At 38.9% G+C, this 16,789-nt stretch overlaps 1 long non-coding RNA gene and 1 pseudogene across 2 annotated transcripts in view; one reads left to right on the top strand and one right to left on the bottom strand.

Moving 5' to 3' along the window:
* LOC150012131 (uncharacterized) overlaps positions 1–5,654 on the top strand; it is a 68,050-nt gene extending 62,396 nt beyond the window's left edge. For both annotated transcript variants that reach the window (XR_016510706.1, XR_016510705.1), the window contains 2 exons: positions 3,479–3,574; positions 5,429–5,654. This is a non-coding gene — a long non-coding RNA (uncharacterized LOC150012131). The remainder of the gene's footprint in view (positions 1–3,478; positions 3,575–5,428) is intronic.
* A 72-nt stretch (positions 5,655–5,726) lies between these two features.
* Positions 5,727–6,128, bottom strand: LOC150012130 (DET1- and DDB1-associated protein 1 pseudogene; annotated as a pseudogene).
* Between the last annotated feature and the right edge of the window lie 10,661 nt (positions 6,129–16,789).

The following is a 16,789-nucleotide window of genomic DNA, read 5'->3' as shown; positions in this document are numbered from 1 at the left end:
GGAAGGGAGGGAGAAAGAGAGGGAGAGAAACATCAATGTGTGGTTGGCTTTTGCATGCCCCCAGCTGGGGACTTGGCCCACAACCCAGGCATGTGCCCTGACTGGGAATTGAACCAGTGACTGTTTTTGGTTCGCAGGCCAGTGCTCAATCCACTGAGCCATACCAGCCAGGGCTGTATCAAGATTCTTGATGAGAATTTCTCATTTGTTTGCATGCTCTTCCTCCAAGTCACATGGCATGTGCTATCTTTTGCAAGCGAGATTATTGAGATTTGAAGAGGTAAAGTGACCTGATTCAAGTGGGTCTATGATAAGGCAGGACCAAGTGTATATCGATGCTTCTTACTTCTGGTTCAGCTGCTGGTCCCCAGGCCTGTGCCAACTGGTTCCTTTGCTTTTGATGTCATAAGATATAATGAACCAGATAATCTTCACTTGAAGATTAACATCTTCTTATGGAAAGGAAACCTTCCTTATTGCTGATTACCATGACAAGATATGGGTCATAAATTTTCTTTAAGAAACGTCAGTCAACTTGAAAAGAAAAATCATCCAACTCACTTACATTTATCAGTGATATCTGATAGCAGTATCAAATTATCAAAGAAATAAAAGATGAATCTCAGCTGCACTCTATTTTGCAACTGTATATAAGGTCTGTCCAGAAAAAGTCCAGCCATTGTTAATATAATCATTGTCTGCTGTAATTCAGTCTTTTTAATAGCTTTATAGTATTTTGCAAATGTGCAGTGCCATAATTTACTTGGCCATTCCCCTACTGATGGATATTTGCATTGTTTCAAGATTTTTGCTACCAGGAACAATACTACAATAAATATCCTTGTACTTATTATTTTATGCTCTTTTGATTTTATTTCTATAGGCTAAATTCTTGGGAGTAAAATTATGGATCCAAGTATACAGACATTTTTAGTGGATGTTACCTGATAACTCTCTAAAGAATATTTTGGTAGTCAATTCAAAATAAATTTTTATGTAAAATAACAGCTTACATTAATTTTTTCACTATTACTTGCATTAAAATATTTTTATAGTTACAGTACCTATTTTGTTCATTACTTCTATGATATCAATTTTTAATTTTATATAAACACATCTACATTTTCTATTATATCCTCTTGAGCTTCCTCTTTACTTCCCACTCTTACCTAATCCTTTTTGTCTAACACTCAACTTCCCAGAATCAGCTCAAACTCAGATCACCTCCTGTGTACCAACCACCTTTCCTTCAGTCCATCCCAGGCAGAGGTGATCTCTCTCCAGTACAAACTCACTTAGCACATTGAATTGTACTTGTCTAAATTTGTCAGCCCCACTGGACTACAAGCTTCTAGAAGGCAGAATCAGTGTCCTATTCACCTTTATTAAATCCAGAACCAAACACAGTGCTATAATACACAGCTACTCAATATTTAGTGCACAAATAGCATATTTGTTTTTATGTAAATTTTTACTTTACAGAAAGTTTAAATAACTTAATTAGTGCTTCTAAAAAACAAACCAAAACCAAAAAATTGGATTAACTCAATATTCCTGAATCACAACAATGCATATTGGTAATGCTTAAATAAATATTTTAGAAAAAAACAAAGCATTCATTCATTTCACCACAGACTCTAAATTACTGCATAGAGGCAATAGGAACCAATGTGTGTTTTTATAGACATTAAGTCCTTGTTCAAAAGTGAAATGCCTTCTGTGTGATGTGCATATTTTTGACAATATAAAATGAGATTGCTATTGACACAGTTTTTAGATGACCACCATCCTGCTGCCTTCCAGAATTTTCATTTGCTGTTTTCCTGTTGTAAAATATTCTATTGGTGGTTGGGGATGGGTGGGGGGGTGAGTCCAATTATATACATTATATACAATTATATACATTCCATAGATATGTATATAATATCCATATCAAATCTTCTTACTTTCATATTTTCATCTTTTGTCTACTTCAATGACTATTGAGGACAGAAATTTAAGAATATAAATATTAAAATGAAAGACTTGACTTTGCATAATTCCTTATTAAAGGCTTATTTCATGCCCCACTCAGTTGGTTGAGCATTGTCCTGCAAAGCAAAAGGTTACCGGTTCGATTCCCAGTCAGGGCACAAGCCTGGATCGCAGGGTCCAGTCTCAGTTGTGTTTTTCTCACACACAAATGTTTTTCTTCCTCTCTTTCTCCCTCCCTTCCCCTCTCTATATAAATAAGTGAATAAAATCTTAAAAATTTTTTTTTAAATTTAAAAATGCTTTTTCCTTAACAAAACCAATTGCCTTGAAAACTATTAGGATAAAAATATAAAGAGGTGATTATCTTGAAACCTATTGTTTGTTTATGGCTCTGTAATATTTACTGTTTCAAAGGCAATAGTAAACTCAAATTTATCTTAAAGTTAAATTTGTCTCAAAAGAGTACATAGTTTTGGGCAGATAATAGGTGCTCCATATTTATTAGATCAAGGACTGATGAATTGTGGTAACTGACAACCTCATCTATAACTTTGTTATATTTAGATTTGTTTTAAAATATACACAACTTTCTCTAGCTGATGGGTTTTTTTAAAATAAAAAAGTAATCCTCAAAATGTACATTTGGCAGAAACTAATATTGCTCAAGGACCTCAACAGGAAGCCTATGTTTGGCTTCTTTCCCTGGCAATTCAGGGCTAAAAGCAGCTCACGTAAATTTTTTTGTGATTTTAGTGCCAAGCGTAAACAAACTAAAAAAACTAAAACAAAATCTAAAAGCAGATTTGTCTCCAAAATTTGACTCAGGAATATGGGCTTAGTCTATATGTTACTGGGCCAATGATATGCATACCGAGGAAGAAGGTATGAAGAGTGATGTGGGCAGCAGTTCTAAAAAACACAAAATGATTGAAACCTTGTGGCCCGATTTAAGGCATATGAAAAAAAATCAGAGACTAGAACTCACTTATAGAAACTGTCAAACAGTGTATCAATTCCTTAACAACAAATTAAAATATAAAATATTGCCCAATCTTCTCTTCAGCCAACATTCCACTCCCCCAACATCTGGGAAACTGGGCAGGGGAGGAAGCAGATTGCTTCTAATTACTCTGTGGCAGCCAAAGATTACTTAAACTTTCAAGGTATGAGATGGAGCCAGGGAGAATATTAAACAGAGTAAGTTGTTTTCACAAATCTTTCACAGATCTTCTAGCTTGAAAAATAAATGAAAACGAACAGCTCGAGCTTGTTTCTCTTGCTCTTAGTATCATTTTCCAAATACTTGACCCTAATGGAAAATTGTTATTTGGTTAACAGCCCTCATCATCATAGTTCTGTGGGTACTGGAGAAAGGAACAGGTTTTATCGGTCCACCCCACCACAAAGTGGCTGAATCACCAACATGGACATGGAGATAGAGAGCAGACAATCTGGCTGTCAGAGGCGTCTAACTCAAGTGACATTTGATATAATTAATTTACAGGCAGTTGGAAAGCAAAGATAAATCAAAGGCAGAGACAGCCTTCTAGGATTCTCTTCTCCTTCCAGAGTCTGGGATCCAGTCTCCTGCACCAACCAGGTACTTATCTCTCTTAAAATGAGACTGCTCACTAGTTTACCATTCCCAGTCTTGTAGTTCTCAGAACAGTGGATGCGGACCATGCCAAACTTGTTTCTTTTCTAAGCTAGGAAAGCTTACTCATGAGTCTTCCCATCTTGTGCCTCCCTCAGGTTGCCATGAGGCTTCCTACTAGCGCTCCGCTAGGAGAACAGGTGAAAATAGCATAACAGTTCTAGGGCAACTTGCTCCTTTGCAAGTCTTACATACCCTGTTTCCCCGAAAATAAGACATGCCCCCAAAACAAGACCTAGTGCAATTTTTTTCAAGCTTAGACATATAAGGCCTCCCCTGAAAATAAGACCTAGCTGCAGTCATTTCTACAGCTCCCCCCAAATTCTTGATGGAATTCAGAGTTTGGCTGGTTATGGTGATGTTTGTGATGACATGACTACAGTATATTAATAAATGTTGATTTTTTTTTCAACAATAAATATGAATTCTTGCTCATGGAAAAATAAGACATCCACTGAAAATAAGACCTAGCATGTCTTTAGGAACAAAAGTTAATATAAGACACTGTCTTATTTTCAGGGAAACACAGTGGGTAGCCTGGAGTCAGACTTCAAAATGGAGGAGGATTTAGAAACTATTGTTCTGAGGCCTTAGCCAAAAATGAGTCTGAAACAGTTCCAGTTTAACATCCTGTTGTATATATAAAAACCTTTCTATACTCAGGGGACTTCTGGATGTTTTGTCATTGTTTCACTTTTTTACAAAATTGGCAGCAATCTTCCATTAAGAGCTTTACTTTTTACATCTACAAACTAGAGTCTAATGAAAAGTCCTTAGCATAATGCTTGGCATGTAATGAGTGCTAAATAAATGCTAGCTACTGTTTAGTATTTCTATCATTAGATATCCTTTCGCCTACCCGAAGGAAGCAATAAGTACCATATTTTTTGTTCCATAAGATGCATGTTTTTTCCCCCAAAAAGTGGGGGGAAATGTCTGTGTGTCTTATGGAGCAAATATTGCATCACAGTCCATGATGTGTATTACTTGACCTGTTAGCAGTGGCAACAGCTGTTAGAAGAGGAAGCGTCGGGCCCACGTGAAACCCCTAGGGACTCTTAAATGTCCCACTTTACTGCTGACTCTCAGGGCATCTGGTCAGTTGCCGTCTACCTGGGACCTGGAAGAGTACAGAGAGCCGCCTGACACTCCCAGCCACAACTGCTGATCTGTCGAATCAGCTGAGGCTAATAATGGGTATGAGGCACAATACCAACTGCAAATTGTCTTTGACATTGGGTGGGGTCTGTGTCAGTAGAACCACCCCCAGTCGCCAATAACTGTGTCTTAAGCTCTGCCAATCATGAGAGGCAGGTGGGTGGAGCTGAAGTAACATGTTCTCAGCTGACTACTGGCTCCGTTAGATGCTACAGCTGTCTCGTCTACCACCATACTGTTCCCAGTGCACACCAGATTCCTGTGTGAGGAGGCCAGCAGTAACTGGGTGAGCAGCCATAAATACTGGAGTTTGTAGTATATAAAGGGAGTTATGGCGAGGTCACCATTCTAGAACTAACACAGGCACTGAGGGGATTAAGGGGTATCACTAGCCGTAACAGGCACTGGGGGTAGTCTGCCAGAACCTATAACTAGGATAGTGGTACTCCCAGTGACTGTTATAAGTAGTGATACCTCTTAACTCCCTCAATACCCCCATAAATTATTAAAGACCCCCATAAATCCTGACACTAGCAATGATGAGTTCCTGGGGTTCCCAGAAAACTAGAAGAGTGCTTGTCCTCATTTGTTAATGACAGTGAATGATGGTTCCTCTTTTTTTTTTTTTTTTTTTTTTTTTAGGAAAGATCTTCTTATTGGAGTGGACACGGAGCATGCACCAGTCCGACACTCTGGCTCTCCAGAGGACTAGGGAGCAGGAGGAGAGGATTTGGGGTAGGGTGGGACAGTGAGTAACAATGTTGTTTTTTAAGAAGCATCTACCAACATCACACTACTGGGTCTGACATCCCCTTTAACCATCGCTCAGTACATTTTACAGCATAAATAAAGACTCAAGGAAAATAAATACATCGGCTCCTATGAGATTGGAAATGGTGTGCATGGCGGGGTATGGGCGGGCGGGTGGGCAGGGTGCTTACACACGGCAGGCGGGTGAGGAGCAGACAAGACAGGAGGCCCCTATAGGGGAGCGAGTCTTAAGTGTCCTTGTGCATGTCTGGGCTGTCCGTCCATGCAACTTTGCGGGGGGGGGAGCCGAGCGCTCGCCCTCAAGGTCCACTTGCTCCTGGTCTCTCTTCTTGGCATCATTCTTTTTGTCCCACTGCTGATGTAGGTAGCACAAAAGGATGTTCGTTTTTTCTGTCACAATGATCTGTTCGGACGGGTACTCCCGCGTGGGCAGGTAGACTGAGGGGCGACGATTCTAGGCTTTACACACAGAGTCAGCATGAAATGGACTAAAATTGCTTTTGTAGTAGACGGGCAGTCCTTTCAAAAAATCTGCCATCTTCTGCTTCCTCCGTCGCTGCCTCAGCTTCCGCTTCAGCCACCACCGCGGCCACCACAGCCACCTTCTTAGTCGCCGCCGTACAGTAACTTCCAGCCACAGCACAGCCCACAGTGATGATGGTTGCTAATAATACTGCTGTTGACTGCTGTTCACTTTACATGGTTGAAATATTATTCTGTTATATTTTGTTAAATATTTTAGTACACCATTTGATTCAGAATATTTTTTTTCTTGTTTTCCTCCTCTAAACCTAGGTGCATCTTATGTCAGGTGCGTCTTAATAGTGCGAAAAATATGGTAAATTTGAACATCTTGGTTGGGTTTAATGCTTTAATAAATATTTGAGATCTACTTAGCCCCTTTGCTCTCCTTGAACTTGAGGACCGTGTGTGTGATAATCACCCTAGCACTAATTCTTTTCACTGATTACCACTGAAAGCTCTTTCCTCCACTTGGCCCACCAGTGGGGAAAATCCACTGATTAGTCTAAGAGGTGAAGGGTAATAAATGAAAATATGTAACCCTTAGAGAATAGTACCTTCATTAGAATTGCCCAAATTTGAACAGTTTAGCATCTTAGAAAGATTCCATTTACACCCCCTGCAGAAGTGCCCCTCACCCTCATCCACATGGAGTTTCATACTCTTTGCTCCAGTAATCTCATTTCCTTCATTTGAACCTTACAGCATTTCTCATGGTTTGTGTTTAAGTATGTTACTTTTTAATTGATGTATAATTGACATATAATGTTAGTTTCAGGTATACAACATAATAATTTGAAGATATTTGTATGTATTCTTACATGACCCCCACAATAAGTCTAGTTAACATTTGTCACCGTACATAATTACAAAAAATTTTTTCTTGTGATGAGGACTTTTAAGATTTATTCTCTTAGCAACTTTCAAATATGCAATAGTATTATGAACTTATATTTACCATGTTGTACATTCCATCCCCATGACTTATTTATTTTATAACAAAGTTTGTACCTTTTGACACCTTCATGCATTCTGCCCACCCCTCACCCCCACCTCTGGCCACCATCCATTTTCTGTATCTATGGGCTTGGTTTTTGTTTTGCTTTTTTAAAATTTTATATATGAGTAAGATAATGCGGTATTTGTCTTTCTCTGTCTGACATTTCATTTAGCATAATGCCCTCAGGGTCCATCCATGCTGTCACAAATGGCAAGATTTCATTCTTTCTTAAGGCTGAATAATATTCCATTACATATATGTACCACAGCTTCTTTATCCATTTGCCTGTCGAGTAACAATTAGGTTGCCTCCATATCATTATAGGCTAATTGTTAATTGACTGGCAAATGGATAAAGAAGCTGTGGTACATATATGCAATGGAATATTATTCAGCCTTAAGAAAGAATGAAATCTTGCCATTTGTGACAGCATGAATGATCCTGGAAGGTATTATGGCAGATTAAATAAGTCAGACAAAGAAAGACAAATACCAGATGATTTCACTGGGTGCATACCTTTTCAAATTAGTGTTTTGGGTTTCTTTGGATAACTATCCAGAAGTGGAATCTCTGTGTCCTTCTTTGTCTCCTGTGGTAGCCTTTGTTTTAAGTGTATTTTGTCTGATATAAGTATTGCTACCACAGCTATTTTTTAATTTCCATTTGCATGAAATATCTTTTTTCATCCTTTTCAGTCTGTGTGTGTCTTTCTATCTGAAGTGGGTCACCTGTAGGTGGCATATATATGCGTCTTGTTTTCTCCATTCAGATACCCTATGGCTTTTGATTAAACCATTTAATCCATTTACACATAAAGTAATTATTGAACTTCTGGCCAAGATGGAGGCCTAGATGGTCACGCTCTGTCTCCCTCCACAACTAAGAAGGACTACAACTACCTCAAAACCAGAAATAATCAGAAGTTCCAGAAAATAAAGCTACATGAAAGTCCAACATATGAAGTTATAAACAAGTGGTGCTCATCCAGACAGGTAGGAGGGGTGAAGCCGGGACAAAGAGGTCAAGCTGTGCTGGTGGCAGTGGCTGCAACGATGACAGGCAACAGGACGGCAGTAAGCACAGACATCCATATTTAAGGGGAGGCAAGAAGTGCCTGGGGAGCAGCTCCAGCTACAGACCAGACCTGTCAGCTCACGATTCCCACGTCAGGGAAGGCAGACCCCGATTGCCTCGGACTGTGAGGGCTGGAGGGCGTGGGATGGAGGAGGTGGCTCCCGGTCTCTCAGTAGAGAGAGAATGGCAGGAATCCATCTTGGACCTCTGTCTCAACACAAAGCACCACAGTGTGGTGAGAAGGGTCTCCGGTAGTGACAAGTGCACTGGGCTCCACCCCCTATAGCATAGGAGGTGTGACAGCCCCGCCCAGGAAGCAAAAAACTGCAGGGATGGCAGGGATAATGATAGAGATCCCAATCACACAGCTGACCAGAAAGCAAATATATGAATTAATGGACGAACAGATAGATAACCTTTCTGAGGTTCAGTTCAGAGCTGTAGTTATAAGACAGCTTACAGAAATAACAGCGGGATTTAATCAAGATGGGGAAAGAATGAAGGCTAGTCTTGCTGACATGAACGGAAACACATACAAAACAAGTGGTGAAGGAAGGAAAACCAGGGATCAAATCAACAAATCGGAACATAGGGAAGGAACAGTCAACCAGTGCAGAAAGAGGAAACAAAAAATGAGGAAAATGAGATCAGAAACTCTGGCGCAACTATAAGCAAGCCAACATTCAAATTATAGGGTTGCCAGAACATGAAGAAGAAGAGCTAGAAATTGAAAAATTATGTGAAAAAAATAATGAAGCAGAACTTCCCTAACTTGGGGAAGGAAATAGACTTACAGGTCCAGGAAGCACAGAGAGTTTCAAATAAACTGGACCCAGGAAGAACCACACCAAGACACATTATAATCAAAATGTCAAAAATTAAAGATAAAGAGAGAATCTTAAAAGCAGCAAGGGAGAAGAAGAGAATTATGTACAAAGAGGTCCCAATTAGATTGTCAGCTGATGTGTCAAAGGAGACTCTGCAGGTGAGAAGGGACTAACAAGAAATATTCAAAGGAATGAAAATCAAAAACCTACAACCACGATTACTCTATCCAGCAAAGCTGTCATTCAGAATAGAAGAGCAGAGAAAGTGCTTCCAGGACAAAGTAAAACTGAAGGAGTTCATCAGATCCAAACCACTGTTATATGAGATGTTAAAGGGACTTGTTTAGAAGAAGGAGGATCAAAACTATGAACATTAAAATGAAAACTGTATCACAACAACCAACAACAGAAGCTAGGGAATCGAAACAAAGGCAAACTAAGTAGGCAACGAGAGTGGGAAAAGAATCATAGGTATGGGGAACATATAGGGGGGAAGTCAGCAGGTAGGGAGAAGAGGGGAAAGGGAGGGAGATGGTACAGGAATTAATTAGCATAGTAGGAGGGAGTGGAGTAGACAGAAAGATATTGAGAAGAAGCATATGCACAACCAATGGGCATGGACTAAGGAGGGGGGTACAACTGGAGGGAGGGGGGCCACTGGGTGGAGGGGAGAAGAGGGAAAAGAAATTGTGACAACTGTAACAGCATAATCAAGAAAACATTTTTAAAAAGTAATTATGGGTAGATATGTAGTTATTGCCATTTTATTTTTATATTTTAATTTCTTTTCTTCTTTAGTCCCTTTAACATTTCTTGTAATACTGGTTTGGTAGTAATAACTCCTATAGCCTTTTATTGTCCAGAATCAAATTAGTGTTTTTATTTTCTTCAGATAAATACCCAAAGTGGAATTGCTGGATCATCTGGTAGTCCTATTTTTAAGTTTTTAAAAAAACTTTATGTTGTTTTCCATAATGGCTATAGCAATTTATATTTCCACCTACCATACATAAGGGTTCCCCTTCCTCTGCATTCTTACTAACATTTGTTATTTCTTGATTTTTGACAATAGCCACTCCAACAGGTGTGAGGTGATATCTCACTGTAATTTTTATTTGCATTTCTCTGGTGATTAGTGATGTTGAGCATCTTTTCATATACCTGTTGGCAATTTGTATGTCTTCTCCGGGAAAATGTCTATTGAGATCATCTGCCTGTTTTTTTAGTCAGATTATTATTATTATTTTTGGTGTTAAATTGTATGAACTCCTTAAATATTTTTGATATTGATTCCTCATTAGATATGTTATTTGAAGACATTTTCTCCCATTCAGTTGGTTGTCTTTTCATTTTGTTCGTGACTTTTTGTTTGCTGAGCAGAAGTTTTTCAGTTTGATATAGTCCCACTTATTTAAATTTGCTTTTGTTGCCTTTGCTTTGGAGTCAGATCCAAAATATTATCACCAAGGCCAATGTCAAGGAGCTTATCACCTATGTTTTCTTCAAGGAGTTTTATGGGTTTAGGTCTTACATTTGAGTTTTTCATCTATTTTCAGTTAATTTGGAGGTATGGTGTAAGATAGTAATCCAGTATAATTTTTTGTGTGTGTGGCTGTCCCAACAGCATTTTGAGTATGTTAGTTTTATATTATAACTATTGCATCTTGTTGTCACCATCAGAGTGCAAAATAAAGCTGTACTGTTTTACTATCAAATTAATAATTCAAAGTTTTGCCTATACAGGAATTATTTTTATCTTCATAGAGTTTTTCCTTGATAAGCCAAAATTCCCAGGAGGTTATTCGATCTAATAGCTGTCCTGTTGCCTCATAGAAAATCTGCTTGGTGCACTGGAGTTACACATTCTCAGTGGTTATTGCTGAGGTTCCTGCAAAAAGAGGTGGTCCAATGTGATGGACATCCTGTAATGCATGTAGAGAAGTGTTTAAGAACACATGTAATAAAGATGTTCTTACAAGTGCAAATAAATTATCACACACATGCATGCATACACACAACCTCTTGCCCAAAGCTTCTACTTGGATGGTAGAGATATAGATAGTGGTTTCTTTAACAGGGGTGGGAGATGAATGCAACATGAATAAGTATGACTGACTCCCATATTATAGCTCTTTAGTTACACAGCTCATTCAGCTTACATGTACTCTGGGTCACTTCCCCAAGACCACCAATGGTGACAGAGTGGTTGGGAAAAGAGAGTTTCTACCATCAGTTGCAGGTTGAATCACCTCTCATGACAATTGAGACTTGAAGAGAAATTGAACAACTAGACCAAACTGCCCTTTCCTGTGGTGACCACTTTGGGGTGGGGGTCAAGTGCCCTCCTGCTTGGTGGCATTGAATGGAGACCAGTTTAATACACTAGAGATTAATATTGAGGAAGGGGGGGTGATGCCAATACTCCTCTCCTTCAAATCTCTTTAGCCCTTGTATCACTTTACCCATTTTTTCCCCAGCAACATCTGGGGTCCTTGAAAAGAGGTCAAGCAAGCACAGTCTCCCCAGACAAAGGACATCTGTGCAAGGCAACTGGACATAGCCCCAGCTAGAAAGAGAAACAATACTCATTAAAATAGCATCCATTGTTTGTGTTTGCATGACAGTTTCACTTAAAGCAGGAGGGGAAGGTAATTTAATGTTCTCCCACATTGGGCACCTTGCTACCTATGTGGTTGAAACACTTAAAGCTTTCAAATGTGTGATGATTTATGTCAATATTGGGAAGATCTAAATTCAAGATAGATTTTTTGCTCCTCACCAGGAGTTAGACATCTAAGAAGCTAGCGGAACAGATCCTCTAGGCTGTCCATCTTGAATGAGCTAGGCAAAAACCAAGGATGGTGCATAATTTTAAGGGTTGACCAACTTAAAACAGATCTGGAATTGCCTCATACAGCACACACCACATGCAGTGATTTGGTGACAGTGCACAGGCAGCAACTATTATGATGGCAGCATCTCTATAATCATTTAGGAGAAATTCCTGACCCAGATGTCAGACATACTGAGCCACCTGGCAACCTCTGCCACCCACACCTCCCACTGCTGGCTGCACAAATATGTATTGTGGTTTCAGGAGGTGATTTCAATAATTTGCCTATTGGAGACAGTTTGTACCACACTTAGAAAAAAAAATCCATCTGAACTTACGAAGCTGACCATTTAATTCTTCTGCATGGAACAAAAGGAATTTTGCCTATTTGTTTATTTATTTTTTTTACTTTGTAGCAAAGGATATGACAGAGAAATTGGTTAAACTATATACTATTTGCCTTTCAGATTATTTTTGGTATGTAATCTTGTCTTAACTGGATGAAACATGGCAGCAATATAAAATTTTAAACTGTTTGAAAAATACAAGATGAGAAACATAAGAGAAAGTCTAAAATTTTCAGCTGGAGTCTGGCTCCCATAGAAGTTTACAAAACATCAAAGAGAACAAAGCTCTAAGTTGTAGGAAAAATTTGGCTTCCCTGATTAAAAACAGCTAATATACATGTCTTGCCATATTTTCTTCCCAATTTTCTATGGGTAAAACTCCAAACTCCTTATCCTGAAATACAAAGACCTTGACAATCCAGTTCAAATCCTTTATCTAGCTTTATATCCTACTCCATCCTCCCTAAAATTCACACTCCAGTCTCATACGACTACCCACAATTCCCTGTATATAATGTGTAATGTAGTCCATTTTGTTCACAGGATTTTTTTTTTTTTTAATCTAAGAGGCTCTTTCTACCTTCTCATCTTGAAAAAACTTAGCTCAAAGTTCACCTCTTAAGAAAAGCTTTAAAACTGATTGTTCTCTCTTCTGTGCTCCTATTACATTTAGCATTTACTTAAATTATTCTATTTTATCACATGTTATTGTCATCATTTTTTACTCATCTTTCTCCCCTATTAAACTTGAGCTCCTTGAAGGCAAAGACAATATTTAAATATATACATCTGCCCTGGGCCAAACAATGCTCAACATAAGGTACCTACTCAACAAAGGTATATTCATTGGTGTTGCTGAAAAACTCCTCTTTTTCTGACCTAGAAGCAAAGCACCCAGAACCAGGCTTAGCATGGCTAGGCCCTGAGACTAACACATAGTTACCCAGGAGAATATGAAGATAACCTTACTTCAGTGGTACAGAATCAAATGGACACTGATGCTTGATCTGCCCTGAATTTGTGCCCCAGTTATAGAGCCTGGACTTTGGTCTCAACTAATCACTAGAACCATACTATTCTGTATGCAAATTTCTGTTTTGAAAACATGCTGTCTCAAGGACAACCAAAGTGAGGTTCCTACCTCTCTCAAAACAATGGAAATTGCAAGACATCAAGAAGCAGACAAAAAATTTAAAAATTCACCCTTAATTTCCTATTAAATACAGTGCTAAGAGCACCCATACCTGCATTGCTTCTAGTTCCTGAGCTGAAGGTGAAATTCTTCAAGTATTTAAACCATTCTAGTCATGGTTCACTTAGCAATAAGGGCTTTTCTTAGAGACACAGGTAAAGGGAAGAGTTGCAGGGGCGTTGTGGTAGTTCTAAATCATTGCTGCAAATGTGTTGACACTTCTCCCATCTAGAAGTGGCATCTAGACCCACATTTATTGGATCTGAGTGTGCATTTGACTACACTGGTAAAGAGAGTAAGGTGGAAGTGTTGCTATGTGACTTCTGTGACTAGATCATAAAAGATCTTACAGCTGCCTCCTTGTTTATTGGAAGACTATTCTTGAAACCCTAAGCTACTATGTAAGAATTATGACTACTCGGAGATCACACAATTGCAGAGGCTAAGTATAGGTGTTTCAGGAGACAACCCAAATATCCAGCCATCCCTATTAGTGCCATTTTGGACTCTCTACACCAATCATTCCACCAGCTGAACATTACCGGAGACCTCCATCAATATGTTTTGAAAAAGAAAAATCACCTGAGACCAGTACAAATTTATGACCAATATGATCATAAAATGTAATAAAATTATTGTTATCTTAAATCACTAAGCTTGGGAAGTCCAAGATGACAGAGGAGTAAGTGGATGCTACACTAACCTCCTCCCAAACCAATCTGGACTTCCAACTAAATTGTAGAGAAAGGATCCTGAATAATCAACTGAACAATAGCTGAAGAGAAGCCTTATAACAACAGACAGACAGGCAAAGCCATTTCACCACAATGTGACTGGGAGGGAGTGCCGAGGAGGCATGAGAGGGCTGGCTAGGATCCCACAGGCAGCAGCTGAAGATATATACAAAGGAATAGTTCAGCAGCTGGGGGGTTCCCCTAAGAAGTGTGGAGTCAAAACCCCAAGCTGAGCTCCCCAGCCTACAGCACCAGAACCAAAAAGGAACCAAGATAACATCCAATGTGAAAAGCAGCAGGGTTTCTGTTTTCCAGGAAGAGATGACTGGAAACTCAGAGACCCTTTTAATGGGCCAGTGCACAAATTTTTGTTTGCACCCACTTACCATGGGCTCTGAGAGGGAGGGCAGAGTGGACTAGAGATACTAGAGGAGAGTCTAGGGTTGGTGGCTCTGGGGAGAGAACTGAAGAAACAGCCACTAGAATCCCTGTGCTGAGTCATTCACTATACTTCAGGAGCCATCTCTCATAGGCAAAGCACCCCTCTCTGAGTGGCATCAGCCTGAGGGTAAGCAATAGCCCTGCCCACAGGAATTACTCTGCCCTACCCTGTGGAACTTAAGTCAGGCTGCTGATTACAGCCTGATTAGGTTAACAAGTGATCAGTTAATGGCTGATTAGTTTAACAACTAAGGCATAAAATACAAAGAAGTAGCCAAAGTGGGAAAACAAGGAAACAGACCCCAAATGAAAGAACAAGAAAATTCTCTATAAGAGCTATATGAAATGGAGGCAAATTTTCAGGTAGAGAGTTTAGAGTAATGATTATAAGATACTCAACAGCATGAAGAAAGACACAGAAACCATTAAAAATGACCAGTCAGAAATAAATAATGCAATACCTGAAATAAATAATACACTGGAAGGAATAAACAGTAGGTTAGATAAAACAGAGGATCAAATGAGTGATTTGGAAGAAAAGGTAGGAAAAAACACCTGGGTAGAGCAGCAAAAAGAAAAAAAATTAATAAGAGTAAGGAGAGCTTAAGAAACATTTTGGTAAACATGAAGTAGAACAATATCCACATTATGGGAATGCCAGGAGAAGAGAGCGAGCAAGGGATTGAAAACCTCTTTGAAGAAATGACTGGAAATTTCCCTAATCTGGTGAAGGAAAAAGACACATAAGCCCAGGAAGCTCAGAGAGTCCCAAACAAGTTGGACCCAAAGAGGCCTACACTGAGACAAATCATAATTAAAATGACAAGACAAAGACAAGAAGAGAATCCTAAAAGCCACAAGAAAAAAGGAGGTAGTTACCTACAAGGGAGCACCAATTAGCCTGTCATCTGATTATGCATCAGAAACATTTCATGCCAGACGGGAGTGGCATGAAATATTTAAGATGATGAAAAGCCGGGACCTACAACCAAGGGTACTTTACCCAGCAAGGCTATCATTTAAATTTAAAGGAGAAATAAGGAGCTTCCCAGATAAGAAAAAGTTAAAGGAGTTTGTTAACACCAAACCAGCACTGTAACAAATGATAAAGGGCTTGCTTTAAGAAGAAGAAGAAGAAATGGAGAAAGAAAAAAAAAAAGAAAAAGTCTAACAATAAAATGGCACTACATACATATCTATCAATAACCACCTTAAATGTAAATGGCTTAAATGCTCCAACCAAAAGACACAGGGTAGCAGAACAGATAAGAAAATAACACCCATATATGCTGCCTCCAAGAGACCCATCTCAGATCAGAAGATACACACAGACTAAAAGTACAAGGGTGGAAAAAGCTATTTCATGCAAATGGAAAAGAAACAAATGCTGAGGGTAGCAGTATTTATATCTGACAAAATAGACTTTAAAACCAAGGCTATAGTAAGAGGCAAAGAAGGACACTAAATAATAATAAAGGAAGCACTCCAACAAGAATACATAACCCTAGTAAACATTTATGCACCCAACATAAGAGCATCTAAATATGTGAAGCATATCTTGGTGGACATAAAGGGAGAGATTGACAGAAATACAGTCATAGGGATTTTAACACCCCATTGACTTCAATGGATAGATCTTCAGGACAGAAAATCAACGAGAAGACAGCAGCCTTAAACAACACACTAGATCAAATGGATTTAATTGATATCTTCAAAGCATTTCACCCCAAAGCAGCAGAATATACATACTTTTCAAGTGCATGTGGAACATTTTCTAAGATAGACTACATGTTAGGGCACAAAACAAATCTCAGTACATTTAAGAAGACTGAAATAACATCAAGCATCTTTGACCACGAATGTTATGAAAATAGAAATCAGCCACAGGAAGAACAGTGAAAAACACACAAAGACATGGAAGCTAAATAACACTTTATTAAACAATGAATGTTTCATTGGAAGAAATTAAAAGATACCTTGAAACAAATGAAAATGAGACACACAACAGTCCAAAATCCATGGGACACTGGGGAAGCAATCCTAAGAGGGAAATTCATAGCCTTACAAGCCTATCTCAAAAAAGCAAGAAAAAGCTCAAATAAACAAGTTAACTTTACACATAAGGGAACTTGAAAAAGAACAACAAACAAAGCCCAAAGTAAGTAGAAGGAAGGAAATAAAAAAGATCAGAGCAGAAATAAACCAAATAGAGTCTAAAAAAATGATACAAGATATCAGTGAATCCAAGAGCTGGTTCTTCGA

The sequence above is a fragment of the Furipterus horrens genome, unplaced genomic scaffold, assembly GCF_987537825.1.
Source record: "Furipterus horrens unplaced genomic scaffold, mFurHor1.1.pri manual_scaffold_4, whole genome shotgun sequence".
NCBI lineage: Eukaryota > Metazoa > Chordata > Mammalia > Chiroptera > Furipteridae > Furipterus > Furipterus horrens.
Note: the sequence above shows the minus strand (reverse complement) of the source record. Positions and strands in the feature narration are given on the sequence as shown.